Genomic DNA, 18080 nt, shown 5'->3' with positions numbered 1-18080 from the left:
TGAGACTCGCGACCGGGGCCAGTCGGAGCGCTGGGGAGGGTCCGGGCTCCTACAGGACTGGGTGTCTCGGCCGCTCCGGAAGACCCGCCTCCATGCAAATAACAGCAGAGGACACGCCTTTTATTTAAATTAATGTCTCCGAAAGCGCAGTTTGGTCCCACTGGCCTCCTGGAGTAGAGGGTGGGCTGGAGCGGGCCGGGGAGGGTGTTGGAGGAGGTGGAGGAGGCGGGGTCAAAGGGGCGTCCTAGGCCCGTACGGGTGGACTGGGACCTAGGCCCGGGCGGAGCGGGGTGGGCTGCGTCCTCAACCGAGGGTTGAGCCGGCGGCTCCGGGTGGACGCGTGTGGGCCTTGCCCGATCCTTCTGCGCTCGGGACTGTCACACGGAAGCCGGCGGGCGCGGGACAGACAACGCGCGTTTCCAATGCGCTGGTGTGGCGGTCGCTTCAAACACGCGAGATTTTTCAGTCGAATGGCTTTAGGACAACTGGCGGGCCATTTGGAAAAATAGAAGTTGGTGCCCTTCCTCATTCCTTAACAACAAAATAAATTCCAGATGGGTCAAACATTTCCATCTAAAAAGGAAACCAAAAACATACCGGAAAAAAGTCGGTGAATGTTTTTATGATCTAAATATCACAGTAAACTTTGGAAACATTAAAGGAAAAGAATGATAAATTGGACAACAGACAGATTTAAATCTGATCAAAAATTAAAGTCAAAAGATAAACGGATAAAATGTGAGATATTTTGGAATTAAGATTATCTCATCATAATAAACTTATTAAATTGTCCATAGATAAAAAGGCAGTAATTTAATAGAAAAATTAGCAAAGAAACTCACGTAGATGATTCTCAGAAGAAATCCTGGTCAATAAATTTATGACCTGAGTGCCCAACCTGTCCAGTTGTTACAGAATACCTAAATGAGAATATCTTCAGTTGTGGGTTTATCAAACATTCAAAAAAATTGACCACACATGTTGAAGGTGCAAGGGAATTGACAATCTGTAGGAGAGACTCTGGAAGCCAATGTGGCAACCATATCCAACAAAATGAAAACAAAATAATACACATTGATCCAGCAATTCCTTTCCCAAGATTGGGATTGCATTGAATCTATAGATCAAGCTGGGGAAAACTGATGTCTTGATAATATAAAGTCTTCTGTCTATATCATTTAGATATACTCGATTTGTAATCTCTGTTACAGTGGTGTGGCACTGCTCAACCTAACTGATGGGACACGCCAGATCGGATGCAACCCGCTTTCTCATGCCTCTCCTCATCACTACCCCATCGTCTTGTCTTGAGCCCCAGACTCCCTGAGCACCTATCCTTTTTCTCTGGCCCCTCTCTGACATCTTTAGTGTGCTGGCTCTTCCCCATCTCTGCACTCAGAGCACAGGGCTGAGGGCAGCGGGGGAGGTGGCTCAGCCCAAGCATCCTCTTGACCTCCTACACCAACTCCCAGCCTCCTAATTCATCTACCTCTTCAGGGCTGTAGAGCTTCCTGGGCCTCAGGACCCACACACAGAAGCCAGGAGGCCTGCATGTGGTCCCTCTCTCCCCATCCTCCCCTTGTGCCAGCAGGGATGGGCAGGCTCTAAGGGTCTTCATCTGTGGATCTGGCTCCTGCCCTCCTCAAGGAAGAGGCTCTGCCCAAATGTCCCCTGAGCAGATCCCTCCAGCTGTCTAAAACCATTTCCATTCCTTTTAATGTCCTCTGTCTGGCCAGGGCACCTGGGCTCCCCTTGGGGCCCTTGTTCTCTCCTGAGAAGGCAGAGGCAGTTTTTAAGTCTGTCAGACCTGAGTACTTAAAACACTGCGCAACTGTACAAAAATGTTTGTTCAAGGAATCTCATCCAACTGACAGTGTAAGAAACTGCCTAGCTTAGAAATCAGCCAGGCCCTCTGAGTGGTTGCTGCAGTGTCTGCTAGGACAACATGGGGCTGAAGGAGTCATGAACATTGGCCAGTGGGGGCAAGAGGGGGTGAGGAGGTGGGGAGAGAGAGGGACTTGCCTGCTCTGCAGGACGAAGATGTGCCCTATACCCAGGGAGAGGTGGCCTGCCGTGGAGGTGAAACCACCTTTGCAGAATTCTAAGTCATGAGAGAAATCTAACATGACTGACTCCCTCTTGCTTCTAACCTCACAGGCTAAATTGGTTTTCTTATTTCTTTTTTTTTTTTCTTCTTCTCCTTCTTCTTGTAGTGCAGAGGCCAACATAACTATGAGAGGAATTTAGTTTATAGTTAAAGGCAAGAAAAACTGACCCCCTTCTTGTTTGGAGATTGAAACCACTTTCATAAGACAAGGTTAGAATTGTGGTGGAGCCTGAACTTTGCTAAAGAATGGGCACAGGCGGGGCGCGGTGGCTCAAGCCTGTAATCCCAGCACTTTGGGAGACCGAGACGGACGGATCACGAGGTCAGGAGATCGAGACCATCCTGGCTAACACGGTGAAACCCCGTCTCTACTAAAAAATACAAAAAACTAGCCAGGCGAGGTGGCAGGCGCCTGTAGTCCCAGCTACTCGGGAGGCTGAGGCAGGAGAATGGCGTAAACCTGGGAGGCGGAGCTTGCAGTGAGCTGAGATCCGGCCACTGCACTTCACTCCAGCTTGGGCGACAGAGCGAGACTCCGTCTCAAAAAAAAAAAAAAAAAAAAAAAAAAGAATGGGCATAAACAGCGACCTGCCGTTGCTCACTTAGCTTGCTTTTCTATAATACTTACTGCCCTGGAGTCACATAGCCAGAAATCTCAAGATTTCTAACTTCTCCAACTGCTCATATACAGGCCGGGTACAGTGGCTCACACCTGTAATCCCAGCTCTTTGGGAGGCCAAGGTGGGTGGATCACTGGAGGTCAGGAGTTCAAGACCAGCCTGGCCAACATGGTGAAACTCTATCTCCCTAAAAGTACAAAAAAATTAGCCGGGAATGATGACACATGCCTGTAATCACAGCTACTCAGGAGGCTGAGGCAGGAGAATCTGTTGAACCCGGGAGGTGGAGTTTGCAGTGAGCTGAGATCGCGCCGCAGCACTCCAGCCTGGGAAATAGAGCAAGACTCCATCTCAAAAAAAGAAAGAAAGAAAAAAAAAGTCACCATTATGAAACCTAAAGAACTTTGAGATATTTTCTAGATTTAGAATTTTAGCAGCCCAAGAGACCCCACCTGGACCTGTGACCCACACCAAGAAACTGACTCAGCTGCTTGAAGATAGTTTTGACACCTCTGTGATTTCATCCACTGCCAATCAATTGTCTCAGTTCCCTAGTCCCCTGCCTGCTGAAGCATCCTTAAAAACCCTAGCCTCTGAATTCTGGGGGAGGTGGTTTTGAGAATTATCTTTCATCCTCCTTGCTTAGTCTGGCCCTGCAATTATGAAACTTTCTCTGCTGCAACAGTGTCCCCACTGGAGAACCTGGAGAGGGGGTGTCCCTGCTGGAGGATGGATGGGGAGGGGGTCCCTGCTTGAGGCTGTGGGAGGTATACCTGCTGGAGGAGGGGTGAGGGAGGGTGTCCCACTGGAAGATGGGGGTGGGGCACAGTGGGGAGCCATACTAGGGCCAAGAATATCCCCAAGACTGGAGGTAGCTTTTGCAGCTTAAGCAAGAGGCATGGTCGCTAGGGCAGGTTAGGACTTGGGTGTGTCCAAGAGGCACCTGGAAGGAGTTACCCTTCCCAGAGGGTGGCCCTTGAGCTATGGAAAAGATCCCACTGAAAGGAGATGGTTAGATTATCTCCTGCACACTGGTAATTGTCTTTGAGTTTCCATCTTCAGTGGGCCTGGTTTCCCTGTACTGGTCTGTGGTGGTCACTGTGGGAAGGCAGTGAGGAGCGGGACTAGGGAGGGAGAGGGACTGCCACAGGGGCAGCAGTGGCCACCCCCCACCAGGCCCAGACCATCCCCTTTCCAGAGTACAGTGGAGCAGGGTGCACCTAAAGAGCTCCAAATAATACTGATGCCCAGGCCCCTCCCCAAAACAATCCAGTTTAATTGGTCTGGATATGGCTTGGGCATTGGCATTTTATTTATTTATTATTATTAATTTTTTTAGAGACAAGGTCTCACTCTGTCACCTAGGCTGGAGTGCAGTGGCACAATCACTCTTGGCTCTCGTGCTCAAGTGGTACTTCTACCTCAGATTCCTGAGTGGCTGGGACTACAGGCATGTGCCCCCAAGCCTGGCTAATTTTTTTAAGTTATTTTTTGTAGAGATGGGGGTCTTACTGTGTCAAACTCGTGGTGTCAAACTCCTGGCCTCAAGCAGTCCTCCCTCCTGAGTCTCCCAAAGCACGGGGATTACAGGCATGGGCCAGTAACCCGGCTGACATTAGCATTTTTAAAGCTCCCCAGTGACTGATGTGTGGCCAAGGTTGAGACTCACTGCTCTAGAGGGAGGGGACCCTTCAGGGAGATGGAGACCCTGACAAGGAGCTTATGTGTGTAAAAGTAAGAGCTGAGAACCACCTGAACATCCAGTGACCAAGAGCTGGTGGAATAAATGTTGCTGTGTTCATACTGTGGAATATAATGCAGCCATTAAAAATGATTCTGTGAGGTTTTACTCTTTATCACCCAAAACTGTAAACACTCCAGATGTTCTTGACCCAGGGAATGGCTTCACACACTGGTGTGTCCAGCCCGTGGAATGCTGAGGAACATTGAGATGAAGGGAACCGGTGATGCAGCTGCTTGGGTGAGTCTTCAGTGCCTCATGGTAAGTGGCAGGAGACACCTATGCTCTGATCCCATTTATAGGACAACTTGGAAAAGGCAAAACTATAGGATAGAAAACAGACCAGTGATGGGCAAGGCTGGGGGCAGGAGTTGACTACAAAGAGCTTTGAAGGCATTTGGGGGTGATGGAATGTCCTCTATCTTGACTGTGGTGGGAGTTACAGGTTACAAGACTGTTTGTCAAATTCATAGAATTATGAACTGAAAAGGGTGAACTTTACAATATGGCAACTATACCGCAATCAGCCTGACTTTTAAAAATTGGTGCTGGCCGGGCGCGGTGGCTCACTCCTGTAATACCAGCACTTTGGGCGGCTGGGATGGCAGATCACCTGAGGTCAGGATTTCGAGACCAGCCTGGCCAACTTGGAGAAACCCCATCTCTACTAAAAATACAAAAATTAGCCAGTCATGGTGGTGGGTGCCTGTAATCCCAGCTACTCGAGAGGCTGAGGCAGGAGATTGCTTGAACCCGGGAGGCGGAGGTTGCAGTGAGCCGAGATTGCACCACTGCACTCCAAGCTGGGTTACAGAGCAAGACTCCGTCTCAAAAAACAAACAAACAACAACAACAACAAAAACTGGTGCTGTATGGCACAAGAAGATGTGACATGGTTACCAGATGAAAGCAGACAGCTTTATGTACAATGTGAGGCTGTTTTTGTAAAAACACACATATATATGTCATACGTGGAAAATATAGGCGCAACAAAGCTAAGCAAATGTTTGCAGTGGTTAGTGGAATTGTGGGTGATCTGAACATTTTTCATTTTGTTTGTACTTTCTAAAATTTCTACAGAGGGCATGGATTGCTTGGAAGCAGGCAGGCAGGGAGGGAGAGAACATAAGTTTTCGTTCTCATTTTGTGGACGAGGAGCCTCTGTCTGAGCGGCAGAGCCAAGACACACACCCGGCCTCCCCTCCTGGCTCTGAGTCCAGAGTTCTCTCTGGAGATGTCCACAGTGCCTGCTCAGCCTGCTCTGTGGCCTCCCCTAGGAGCACAGGCCCAGGGAAGGGAGGGTGAAGGCAGGCCTGGGCAGCGGTGGGCAGGGCCCTGGCCTGGATGGGTGGGTGGGTACCACAGGCCACTATCAGGAAGTAGAGACCTCAGCCCTCAATTCTGGGTGAGCTGTTCCAATGAACTTGGCTTAGGGATTCCCAGAAGTCCAAGTCCCCAGCCTCCTGCTCCCTCCTCTGAGACTGCCTCCCAGAAAGTCAGGAGGCTGCGCAGCCACCCTCGTGGCGGGACACCTTCCGGCCAGGCTGGGCCCTTTCCGCTGCCCTGAGGCTGCAGCCTCCCTCCCTGCTCCTGCCGAGCCATGGCTATTCCTGCCCATCCCTTACTTATGTTTTTGATTATTTTTGCCCAGAGTTTGCATTTTTCCAAGATGAATCTCATCTAGCTGTTTCCTGTTCCCACTTTCAGCTCTAGAGGTCCTCGCGGAGATACCTCAGTGCCCAACCTTCACAGCCCCCTCCCTGCCTCACCCCCACTGTGGCGCACCTCTCTGCAAGCTCGCTTTGGTGCTGTTTCCAGCTTGTGCGGTGTGCGGTCTGTCCAGAGGTCTGCGGGGGTCAGGATTCGGCCCTGCTTGGGGGCCTGCCCCTGCTGCCCTGGTTCCCTCCCTCCTGTGGCCTGCTTGCCAGCAGCATTTGGGAGAGTGTGTGGCCAAACTGCTGATGCTGCTGGCCCCGAGCTCCTGAGGGCTGTTGGCCCCAGCAGTGCTGGCCCTGGGCCTCCTCTGATCTATTCCTGCACATTGCTGTGGCTGAGAGTAACCTGGTGTATTCGTATCCCGTGACTGCTATAACAAATTATCACAAACTAGGTGGGTAAAAACAACAGAAATTTATTCTCTCCCAGTTCTGGAAGCTACAGTTAAAACTCCAGCTGTCAGCAGGGCCTCCCTCCCTTGAAGGCTCTAGTGGGGGATCCCTCCTCACCTTTTCAAGCTGCTGGTGCTCGTGGTGCTCCTTGGCTTGTGGCAGCATCACTCCACCTTCTGCCCCTGCCTGCAATGGCCTCCTTCCCTCTGGGTCTGCTCTATGTCTATCTTCTCTTTCTCTCTCTCTCTCTTTTTTTTTTTTTTTTGAGATGGAGTCTCACTCTGTCACCCAGGCTGGATTACAGTGGTGCCATCTCCGCTCACTGCAGCCTCTGCTTCCCAGGCTCAAGCGATTCTTCTGCCTCAGCCCCAACCAGTAGCCGGGATTACAGTTGCTTCTCACCATGCCTGGCTAATTTTTGTATTTTTAGTAGAGGGGTTTTCACCATGTTGGCCAGGCTGTTCTTGAACTGCTGGATTCAAGTGATCCACCAGCCTCGGCCTTCCAAAGTGCTGGGATTACAGACGTGAGTCACCATGCCCGGCTGTCTTCTCCTTTTCTTATACACTAAGACACTAGTCATAAGATGTAGGCTTTTTTTTTTTTTTTGCCATCCAGGCTGGAGTGCAGTGGCACAATCATAGCTCAATGCAACCTCATACTCCTGTGCTCAAGTGATCTCCAGCCTCAGCTTCCTGAGTAGCCAGGACTACAAGTGTGTGCCACCATGCCTGGCTAATTTTTGTATTTTTTGTGGAGGTGATGTCTCACTATGTTGCCCAGGCTGGTCTCAAACTCCTGGCTTCAAGTGATTCTCCCATTTTGGCCTCCCAAAGGGCTGGGATTATAGGCGTGAGACACCTGAAAGACCATCCCAACTCAGGATGATCTCATCTCAAGATTCTTATGTTTTTTGTTTTTTGAGATGGAGTCTCACTCTCACTCAGGCTGGAGTGCAGTGGCATGATCTTGGCTCACTGCAACCTCCACCTCCTGAGTTCAAGCAATTCTCCTGCCTCAGCCTCCTGAGTAGCTGGGACTACAGGCACGTGCCACCACGCCTGGCTAATTTTTGTATTTTTGATAGAGACAGGGTTTCATCCTATTGGTTAGGCTGGTCTTGGACTCCTGACCTCATGATCCACCCACCTCAGCCTCCCAAAATGCTGGGATTACAGGTGTGAGCCACCGTGCCCGGCCAATATTTTTATCTTAATTACACCTGCAAAGACCCTTACAGCAAATAAGGTCACATTCTGACATTCTGGGTGGACATGAATTTGGGGGGCCACCATTTAACCCACTGACCTGAGCCCCACTTTGCCAGGGATCAACTCTGGACTCTGTGACCTGGAACAAGTGGCCAGCCTTTCTTTATTTGTATAGACCCATCAGAGCTGTGGGATTCGTATTTTTGACAGTAGATGTGCTAGTGGCTTGCCTGGGACCTGGCTGGTTATATAACAAAAAGAGACGCTTTATTTTTGAGAAACCATTACTGCCTTTTAAGGAGTGTGTGCATTGCCACTTGCTGGATGGGTTCCATATAAGAACCAGTGGTGGCGGGGGTTGTGGGGGAGAGGGGAATTAGAAGCCTGGGACAGAACTCAGAGTGGGAAGACTGGGCCAGAGGTCCAGAGAAGAATTCCCAGCTCCCTGCCAGGGGATTTGGCCGCATAATTCCCTATGGAGAAGTGAAGTGTCCTTAAAATGAAGGCTTTTTGGGCTCATCTATTTAACCAGCCTAGGCTCAACCAGCAGTTCAGGTGTGGCTGGCAATGGTGAAGGGTCTAGGGGGCTAAGAAGGCTAACAAGAAGAGGGATGTTTGCTGACCTCAACTCTACCACAAGGTGACAAAATTGTCCATATTGTCCACTGTTTCAATCATGAATTATTTCATTTATGTTAAGGGAAGACTATAATGTCATTACATTCCTGAATAAACAGACCCAATGTCATTTATTTAGTATTTTCCCATTTGCCACTGTCATCCTTGAAATAAAACAGATCCAAACACAGGGAGTTCCAGTTTATTAGCACCAAGGAGAAGCCCTGGGCTAGAAAGTTGCTGGAAGCACCAAGGCTGTCATGGATGCTGGTTCTTGGGATGGAGAGTCCTGAGAGGCTGGATGTCCTGCCCGGTACAAGGAGGAAGGAGGGGTGGAAGCCAGGAGTATGGCCATGGAAGGAGTCTTCAAAGTCCTAGTCAGGGGTGGAGCCCAGACTGGAAGTTGGGGTAGACAGACAGGGATGGGAAGTGACAGCTGCTAACATTTATGGAGGGTGAGAAATAGGCCAAGGATTGTGTTGATTATTTGTTATGCTGTATTTTTGTTCTTTTTCCAATTATATGGAATTGGCACTACTGTCATTTTTTTCCATCTTACAGATAGGGAAACTGAGGTTTTGAGCTAAAATGTTGCCAAAGTAGCAGAAATGTGATTTCAGCAGTGGATGTTTGACCACAGAGCCATCCTCCTCACCATTCACCCAACAAAAGTGTGTTGAGGTCAGGCACAGTGGCTCACCCCTGTAATCCCAGCACTTTGGGAGGCGGATGGGGGTTGATCACATGAGGCCAGGAGTTTGAGACCAGGTTGGCCAACATGGCAAAACCCCATCTCTACTAAAAATACAAAAATTAGCCGGGTGTTGTGGTATATATCTGTAATCCCAGCTACTCGGGAGGCTGAGGCACAAGAATTGATTGAGCCCAGGAGTCAGAGGTTGCAGTGAGCCGAGTTCACGCCACTGCACTCCAGCCTGGGTGACAGAGTGGGACTTTGTCTCAAGAATAAACAAATAAACAAACAAACAAAAAGGTGTGTTGTGTGCCTGGCTTTCTTCTAAGTGCAGGAGGTGTAGCAGATGAGACATACAGAAACCCCTGCCTCATGACATTCCTGTGGGGCAGGACAGGCAACAATTCCCTAGGGAGGACATGGTCTATGCTGGGTGTGGTTGGTTATAGCAAACATGGCTGCTGGAATCCCTCCCATCTGCGGCCCTTCCGAAGAGTGACTTTGATGCTTCCCCCAGCAAGAGATGGGGTTAGGCCTTCCCTTGATTCTGGGCTGGCTCTGGGACTTGCTTTGACCAATAGAATAGAGCAGAAATGACATCTTGGCACTTGTGGGCTTAACCTTACAAGGGCTTGCAGCTTCCACTTCTGCCGCTTGGAAGCTGCTGCCATGTGAAAAAACTGGTCTGGTCTGTGGGTGCTGAGAGGCCACGTGGACAGAGGGCCGAGGTGTCCAGGTGACAGCCAGCACTGAGTCCAGCTCCCTGCTGACCATCATTGCATGGGAGACCCCAGCTGACACCGTGTGGAGCAGCCAATTCACAGAATCGTGAGGAATGCTCTCTCACTGCTGTTTGAAGCCATTCCGTTTTGGGGCGGTTTGTTACACAGCCAAGGATCACTGAAACAATGGTGAGAAGGGCCAAGTGCGTGGGTAGACCCAAAGTCAGGCAAGGGGAGGGAGTGCCCAGGACTCACCGAGAAGATGACATTTGAGCAGTGACCTCACAGAGGGAGGAAAGAATATCCTCAGTGACTGAGGCTGGGCCTGGCAGGTTTAAGGAAGAATAAGGAGCCTGAGCCGCTGAAAAGTGGGGCCAGATCTCGGGGTGCCCCACAAGCCACTGAAAGGACTGTGATGGGGAGGCTCTGACCAGAGGCAGGTGTTATTCTACTCAGTTTTTGTTTTTGTTTTTTGAGACAGGGTCTGGCTTTTTCACCCAGGTTGGAGTGCAGTGGTGCAATCTTTGCTAACTGCAGCCTTGAACTCCTGGGCTCAAGTGATCTTCCCACCCCAGCCTCCCATGTAGCTAGGACCACAGGCATGTGCCACCAGACCCAGCTAATTTTTGTATTTTTTGTAGAGACGGGGTTTCACCATGGTGCCCAGGCTCAAGCAATCTGCCTGTCTTGGCCTCCCAAAGTGCTGGGATTACAGGCATGAGCCGCTTTGCCCAGCCCCCACTCAGCTTTAACACTAGGGTCCAGGGCCAGGGCAGGGAAGACCCTCTAAGAGACTGTTGCACTGACTCAGGTGAGTGTGGACGATGATGAGACCAGGTAAGGAATGCTGGCTTCTGACTGTGAGGGAGAAAGAGGCGAGGATTGACTCTGGCAGGGGGAAGGCTGGCATTACCACATCCTGAGATGGGGCCACCTGTGTGGAGGCTTAGGAATGTGGCTCTAAACAGGTGACCCTGAGACCTCTCTAGAAATCAAGGGAAGATGTTGAGGATCTGACCTGGTTTGCATGTTTGTCCCCTCCAGGTCTCTTGTTGAAATGTGATCCCTACTGTTGGAAGTAGGGCCTGGTGAGAGGTATGTGGGTCATGGGGGTGGATCCTCATGAAGTGCCCTCCCCATCGGGGTAATGAGCTCTCACTCTAAACAGATCTGTTTGTTTAAGAGCCTGGAACTTCCTCCTCTCTCTCTTGCTTCCTGTCTAGCCAGATAATGTGCCTGCTCCCCCTTCGCCTTCTGCCATGAGTGGAAGCTTCCTGAAGCCTTGTCAGAAGCAGATACTGGCTCCTTGCTTCCTGTACAGCCTGTGGAACCATGAGCCAAATAAACCTCTTTTCTTTATAAATTACCCAGCCTCAGATATTCCCTTATTGGAATGCAAAACAGACTAACACAGGATCCAATTTGACAGAAGAGGCCAGCACCGCGGGAGTGGTGTGGACTGCAGCTATAAATGAGGAGACTGTCAGGGGCAAGGAGGTCACCAAAGGAGTGGGGCCCTGCAGAGGATGTGCAAGAACTGAGCCCAGAGCCTCCCAGAAATTTAGAGGATGGAGACTGAGAGTGGCGGGGGGAAACCTGGGTCAGGATGGTGTCTTAGAGACCAAGTGGAAAGGCTTCTAAAGAGGAAGGTGTAAGCAACTGTATCAGATGTTTGATGGGTCACCTAAGAGAAGGACTGAGAAGTGACTGGTCCCTGGAGGCTTGACCCGACAGTTCTGTTAGCTGGGGACTGGAAGGAGCCTCCTGCCCTCAAGGTGTCCTTAGGAGCATGGCACTCCTTCTAACCTCTTTTTTTTTTTTTCTTGAGATGGAGTTTCGCTCCTGTTGACCACCCAGGCTGGAGTGCAATGGCGTGATCTTGGCTCATTGCAGCCTCTGCCTCCTGGGTTCAAGCAATTCTCCTGCCTCAGCCTCCCAAGTAGCTGGGATGAAAGGCATGCGCTGCCATGCCCGGCTAATTTTATATTTTTAGTAGAGATGGGGTTTCTCCATGTTGGTCAGGCTGGTCTCGAACTCCTGACCTCAGGTGATCCACCCACCTTGGCCTCCCAAAGTGCTGGGATTACAGGCGTGAGCCACCGTGCCCGACCAATCTTCTAGCTTCTTGAATGTGCTGCTTGGCTTCTGTCATCAGTTATTCAAGTCACCTTACCAACCCAAACCCCCATTTCCTTATTTGTAAAATAAAAATAATGAGGCTCCTGCAAAGAGTGGGTGTGCAAACTCAGAGTGAACTGACAGATGCCAAATTGGACCCTCTGTACTACCTGGGCATCTTTTGGTTACTAACGGTGGCTCTGCAGTCAGATTTGGATGACTAGCCAGGTGCCTGAGTATGCAGGTGACCTCCAGGACCAGATGCTCCAGCCCCAACCCCAACCTCTCTTCCTGGTGCTCTGGAAGACCTGGGAAAAGAGAAGAAGGAACCCCACATGATTGCAGTGGAACGGGGTGCTCAAAATGGAAATGAAACCACTCAAGGAAAAAGTAAGTTGCATTTCTGGCATTCTGAGTTTTTGGACTGAATTCACACACACACACACACACACACACACACACACACACACAAATAATCATTTCATTTAAGTTTAAAATATTTAGCACAGAATGCTATCAGCAAAATCCAGACCACGGGAAACTCCAAAGGACAAATAGTCTAGTTTCAACAAATAAGTTGCCAGAACGAGAGAGAGAGAAAGATTGAGATTGAGACAGAGCCCGTGGGCTAAAACAGATTTAAGAGATGGATCAATCACAGCACACGGGCCTTTCTTGGATCGTAATTCAAATAAACAAACTATAAAAAATAAAATGTGTGAAGCAATAGAGGAAATGTGCACTCTGGATATTGGATATTAAGGAATTATGGTTGAGATTTGCACAAGTGATAGTAGGTTAAGAGAGAAGAGAGAGGGAGAGAGGGGAGGGAGAGAGGGAAGGGGAGGCGGATGGGGAGAGAGTCCTCTTTTGAGAAATGCATAATAAAGTATTTCCTGGTAAAATCATATGATGTCTGGGATTTGCTTCAAACTTATCTTGGAGAGGAGCAAGGGTGGAACACAGATAATACAAGACAGTCTGAAAGTTGAACTGCAGGAGCGGGTGACAGGGCAGGCTGCTCAGGATGTCATCTTTCTGCTTTTGCATATTTGAAATTTTCCATAATAAAGTGTTTTTTAAGCAAATGCATGAGGCCAAGCCTTGCTCCATGCTCTCTGCCAGACTGTTCTAAGCATTTGACCCATGTCACCTCTTTGATGCCCAGGACATCCCCTGATGTCAAGGGATGACACTCCTCCCCATCTTGCTGGGGAGGAGATAGGGGCACAGAAAGGGCAAGCAACTTGCCCAAGCTTGCACAGCTGGTGAACAGCATTGTTGGGTTGTGAACCCAGGCTGCTTCCATCAGGCTTCTCCAGGTCTATGTGCTTCCAAAAAAATGTCTGGAAGATTATGTAACAAACTGTGATTATTTTTTCTGGGAGATGGGACAGTGGAGTTTAATGAAACTTATCATAATAGTTTTGTTATTTTGCCTATCTGTGTTTTCTTATTTTTCTACAAAGAATTTTTAAATAGGAAGAGGAGTCAACAGACTCACAGTCAGTGACCATGAGCAGCATGGGCTGTGGAGGGGCTTCTGCTAGGTGGGAATTCTGAGCTCAAGGTCCCACCAGCTTGGAAGGGTGCAGTTGAGTGTGGCCATCAGTGGAGGCAGGCAGAAGTGAGGCTTGGATCCCACAGTGGGGAAAATGCTTTGCTCCTGGCAGAGCCTACTCTGGCGGGTCACAGCCAGAAGGATTAAGACCCTTCAGGGAAGTCAGCAGCATCGCCTGACGTCCAGCCTAGTGCTGGGCACCCGGAGCCACTCAGGCGTACAGGATGTAAGTGCCTGTGACCCTGCAGGTCCCAATAACACAAACTCATTTGGGGATGGAGGTGATGAAGGTAGGGCACAGTGGCCCCTCAAGGGGTGGGGGTAGGGCAAAGTGGGGGGCACCGCCTCACCTCTGATTCTTCCATCAAACTTGGATGGGCTGGGGTCACAACCCCACCTCCATCAGAGTTTTGGGGAATGTGTGCCAAGTGTTGCAGGCAGGCCCCAAACAGGTCCACCTCGCCGCACTCCTGTGACTGCTCTTCTCTGGGCCTCTCTTGGATCCGCACCCACCTGTTCCCAACCGGACACCTCACTGGCTCCTTCCTCAGCTCCGGGGCCCAGGTCTTGTGGGCCCTGCCCCAGCATTGGCCCCAGTTGGTCCCACCCTCTTCTCAGCGCAGGCCACCCCACTCCTCCCTCTGCCCACAGGTTGGAACCCAAGCTCAAGGTGGCCTCTAAGGCCCTGCTCATCTTCTCAGGCCTCGCATGTGCCCAGCCCCAGCCCCCACAGTGTGCCCCCTCCTCGTGCAGTCTGTCCCTGCCCTCTGGGGATGCGTCTGCTTCATCCCACTTACCCTTCCCTCCAGGAGGTCTGTGCTGGGCCCCAAGCCTGGACTGGGCCCCTTGTGAGCCCCCAGACCACTGAGCTATAGCTGTCTGTCTCTTCTGCTGGAGAGAAGGCTCCCAGGGGCAAGGCCCTCTCTGTGTGGGCTGGGGTGGTCGCCTTGCACACATCTCTGAATGTTTGCCGCCTAAGCAAGTCATCCTCATGGTCAGTGCATGCGTTGGATGCTTGCTGCCCTCAGGAAGGGCTTCCACCAGGAGATGGTCCTCTTCCCTGACCCCAGGCCACAGCCATATCCTCCCAGGAGGGCTGAGGGTCTATCTTGGATGCACAGGGAATGGTGATCTCCCAGAATGTGAGTTCTTTTTAGGTCCTAGATAGTGAGCTCCAACTTTATGGACACAGTAACTGAGTCTGACTTCTTCACCCTTTGGGAAGGTGTTTTCCTGTAGGACTATGAGTGGGTGATTTTAAAGAGGGGGCAGGGGGGCAGGCCTGCTGTGGGCGAGGGTCAGCCATGTTATGGAGTGAGAAGGAACTAGCATTGCTAAGGCCCAGAAGTGAGGTGCCAGACCCTTCGGGTTCCAGGCTCACCCCAGGGCTGGAGGGAGGAGGGGAAGGTGGAGAGAGTGCAGGGTCTTAGGGGTCATGCAGAGGGTGGGATTTCCTCCTTGAGGAACACAGGGAGCCCTCCAGGCCCTCAGGGGTGGCCTGTGGATGATGGACTAGAGGTGTGAAGAGAAACGAAACCCTCAGGTGTGTAGAAGGCCAGCAGGCCCAGCCCCTGCGGATGCTCGTGGCGACAGGGCAGCTAGACACGGTCCAGGCTAGAGGCGGAGACGTCGGAATCATTGGCAGGTGGGGATCTCTGCAGCAGGGGTTCATCCAGCTCCCAGGGAGAGGAGGCAGAGCGAGAAGAGAGAGGTGCCACCCCTGGGACCCCCACCAGGGAAGCGGAGGAGGAGGAAGAGAAGCCAACATGGAAGTGTGAGCAACCCTAACCCTAACCCTAACCCTAACCCTAACCCTAACCTTGGCAAGGGGAGGTGGTCACAAAGGGAGCTGCGGTGGCTGGCAAGGCCCGTTGGTCTTGGGTGATCCCTGGGGCCCTAGTCAGAGTGCCAGGTGCAGAAACAGCTGCCTAGGGCTGAGGAAGTGGAAACTTTGAATGTGAACAACTCCTTTGAGAAGCTTGGCAGTTAAAAATGAGGTCAGAGATAGACACTGGGCAGGTACACATTCTTTTAGCACAAAAACTCTGGGTTCACAGTGGCCTTGGGAGCATTCTGGCACTCCTCTGTAATGGCAGGAGCTGGGGCGCTGGAGGTGGGTGCCTGCCAGGACCCCCTTCCTCTCACGCAGCTGGCTGCCCTCCTCTCCTTTTCCTCGGCTGGGCTTCTGATGGGGCCCATAGACAAACATGCAATAACGTGAATACCTCACACAGAAACTGGCCACAAAACTGCTGATACCATGATCCATGATTGCTTACTTATTCTTGTATTTTCCTGCTTTCCAGCTTTTACATCTCTCTTTACCAGACACTGATTTTTTTTTTATACCTTCCTAATACTTTAGTACTATTACTAGACATAAAAGCAAGTGATTCTCCCACCTTACTCAGCCTCCCCAGTAGCTGGGATTATGGGCATCTGCCACCAGTCCTGGCTAATTTTTGTATTTTTAGTGGAGACAGGGTTTCACCATGTTGGCCAGGCTGATCTCAAAATCCTGACCTGAAGTGATCTGCCTGCCTTGGCCTCCCAAAGTGCTGGGATGACAGGCATGAGCAACCACGCCCAGCCCTACAAAGTGTTTTTAAAGGAATATATTGTGTTCTACTATTCCCTTTCCTCCTTTCTGCTGGCTGGGATGATGCAATGATGGCTGGATCTCAAGCAGCTATTTTGTGCCACAAGATAGAAGCCATACATTGAGGCTAGGGGAGCAATAAAATGGAAAGCCAGATGCTTACCTTTGGATTTTGTTTATATGAGCAAGAAATACATTTCCTTTAAAAATATTATTATTTTTAGAGACAGGGTCTTGCTCTGTTGTCTACAATAGAGACAGGATCTTGCTCTGTTGTCTAGGATGGAGTGAAGTGTAGCAATCATAGCTCACTGCAGCCTTCAACTCTTGGGATCAGGTGAGCCTCCTGCCTCAGCCTTCTGAGTAGCTAGTGCCACCATGCCCAGCTAATTTTTAATTTTTTTGTAGCAACAGGGTCTCACTATGTTGCCCAGGCTGGTCTCAAACTCCTGGGCTCAAGCAATTTTCCCATCTTGGCCTTCCAAAGTGCTGGGATTGCAGGCATGAGCCACTACAGCTGGCAAGAAATAAATTTCTATCTTATTTTAGTCATTGTTCCATTGGTTTTTCTGTGAGTGCATGGCAGGATGCCTTATTGGGGCTCAGCTGCTTTGATGGGCTTCTCTTCTTTGCAGCCATGTGACCTTGAATGAGATGCCTGAATGGTGTGGAGCTCCTTGCCACTAGTTGCTTTCAGAGGGTGATCTCCCAGTAACACCTACACTGGAAGTTTTTTAATTTTTGAGAAATTGACATAGAAAAAGTTGTACTCAATATATTTTATTTACATTTCTATAACTTTTAATGAGGCCAGACATTTTTGTATCTATTGGCCACTTATGTATCTTCTTTTGTGAATTGCCTATTTATTTACTTAGTTCACTTTTAAAAGTGGAAACAAAGTTAAATTATTAATAGTTTAATTAATTAATTAATTTTTTGTGAGGCGGAGTCTTGCTCTGTCGCCCAGGCTGGAGTGCAATGGTGCAATCTCCGCTCACTACAACCTCTGCCTCCTAGGTTCCAGTGATTCTCCTGCCTCAGCCTCCGGAATAGCTGGGATTACAGGTACGTGCCACCACACCCGGCTAATTTGGGTATTTTTCATAGAGGCGGGGTTTCACCATGTTGACCAGGCTGGTCTTGAACTCCTGACCCCAGGTGATCCACCCGCCTCAACCTCCCAAAGTGCTGGGATTAGGCGTGAGCCACCGTGGCTGGCCTATTAATAGCTTTAAAAATGTAAAAAACTAGCCAGGCATGGTGGCGCACACCTGTAGTCTCAGCTACTGAGGATGTTGAGGTAGGAGGATTGCTTGAACCCAGGAAGCAGAGGTTGCAGTGAGCCAAGATTGCATCACTGCACTCCAGCCTAGGCGCCAGAGTGAGACTCCATCTCAAAAAAAAAAAAAAAAGGAAAAAGCTTAATTAATAGCAGCTTTCCTTTATCAAAGACTTACTATTTTTCAGGCATGACTCTCCAGATTTATCTTAGTGAACCCTTGTGGCATTTTTGCAAGGCACGGTAGTGTCATTATTATCCTATTGTTATAGAGGAGAGAAACTGAGGTTCACAGAGAGAAAGTACAGTGAGTATGGAGTGGAGGTTCACAGCAGACGAGTCTGAGGCCACAGCTGCTTCCTAAAACTACAGGAGGCCAGGAATGTTCACTCTAAGCGCTGCATTCTTTCCCAGTATTTTGTTTGCTCTTTATTTTCATTTTCAGTGTATTTTGATGTACAGAAGGTAAAAACTTTTATGCAACCAAAGTTCTCTGTCTTTCCTTGAGAGACTTCCCCATCAAGAATGTAAATACAGGCTGGGCGTGGTGGCTTCCGCCTGTAATCCCAGCACTTTGGGAAGCCAAGGCAGGTGGATCATGAGGTCAGGAGATCAAGACCATCCTGACTAACATGGTGAAACCCTGTCTCTACTAAAAATACAAAAACATTAGCTGGGCGTGGTGGCGGATGCCTGTAG

At 50.0% G+C, this 18080-nt stretch overlaps 1 long non-coding RNA gene across 1 annotated transcript; it reads left to right on the top strand.

The window, feature by feature from the left end:
• The first annotated feature begins 9873 nt into the window (after positions 1-9873).
• Positions 9874-11168, top strand: LOC144339851 (uncharacterized). Its single transcript, XR_013415363.1, has 3 exons — positions 9874-10010; positions 10866-10916; positions 11045-11168. It is a non-coding gene; the product is annotated as an uncharacterized LOC144339851 (long non-coding RNA).
• The last annotated feature ends 6912 nt before the right edge of the window (positions 11169-18080 follow it).

The sequence above is a fragment of the Macaca mulatta genome, chromosome 3, assembly GCF_049350105.2.
Source record: "Macaca mulatta isolate MMU2019108-1 chromosome 3, T2T-MMU8v2.0, whole genome shotgun sequence".
NCBI classification, from domain to species: Eukaryota; Metazoa; Chordata; class Mammalia; order Primates; family Cercopithecidae; genus Macaca; species Macaca mulatta.
This window is presented reverse-complemented; position numbering and strand designations above follow the sequence as displayed.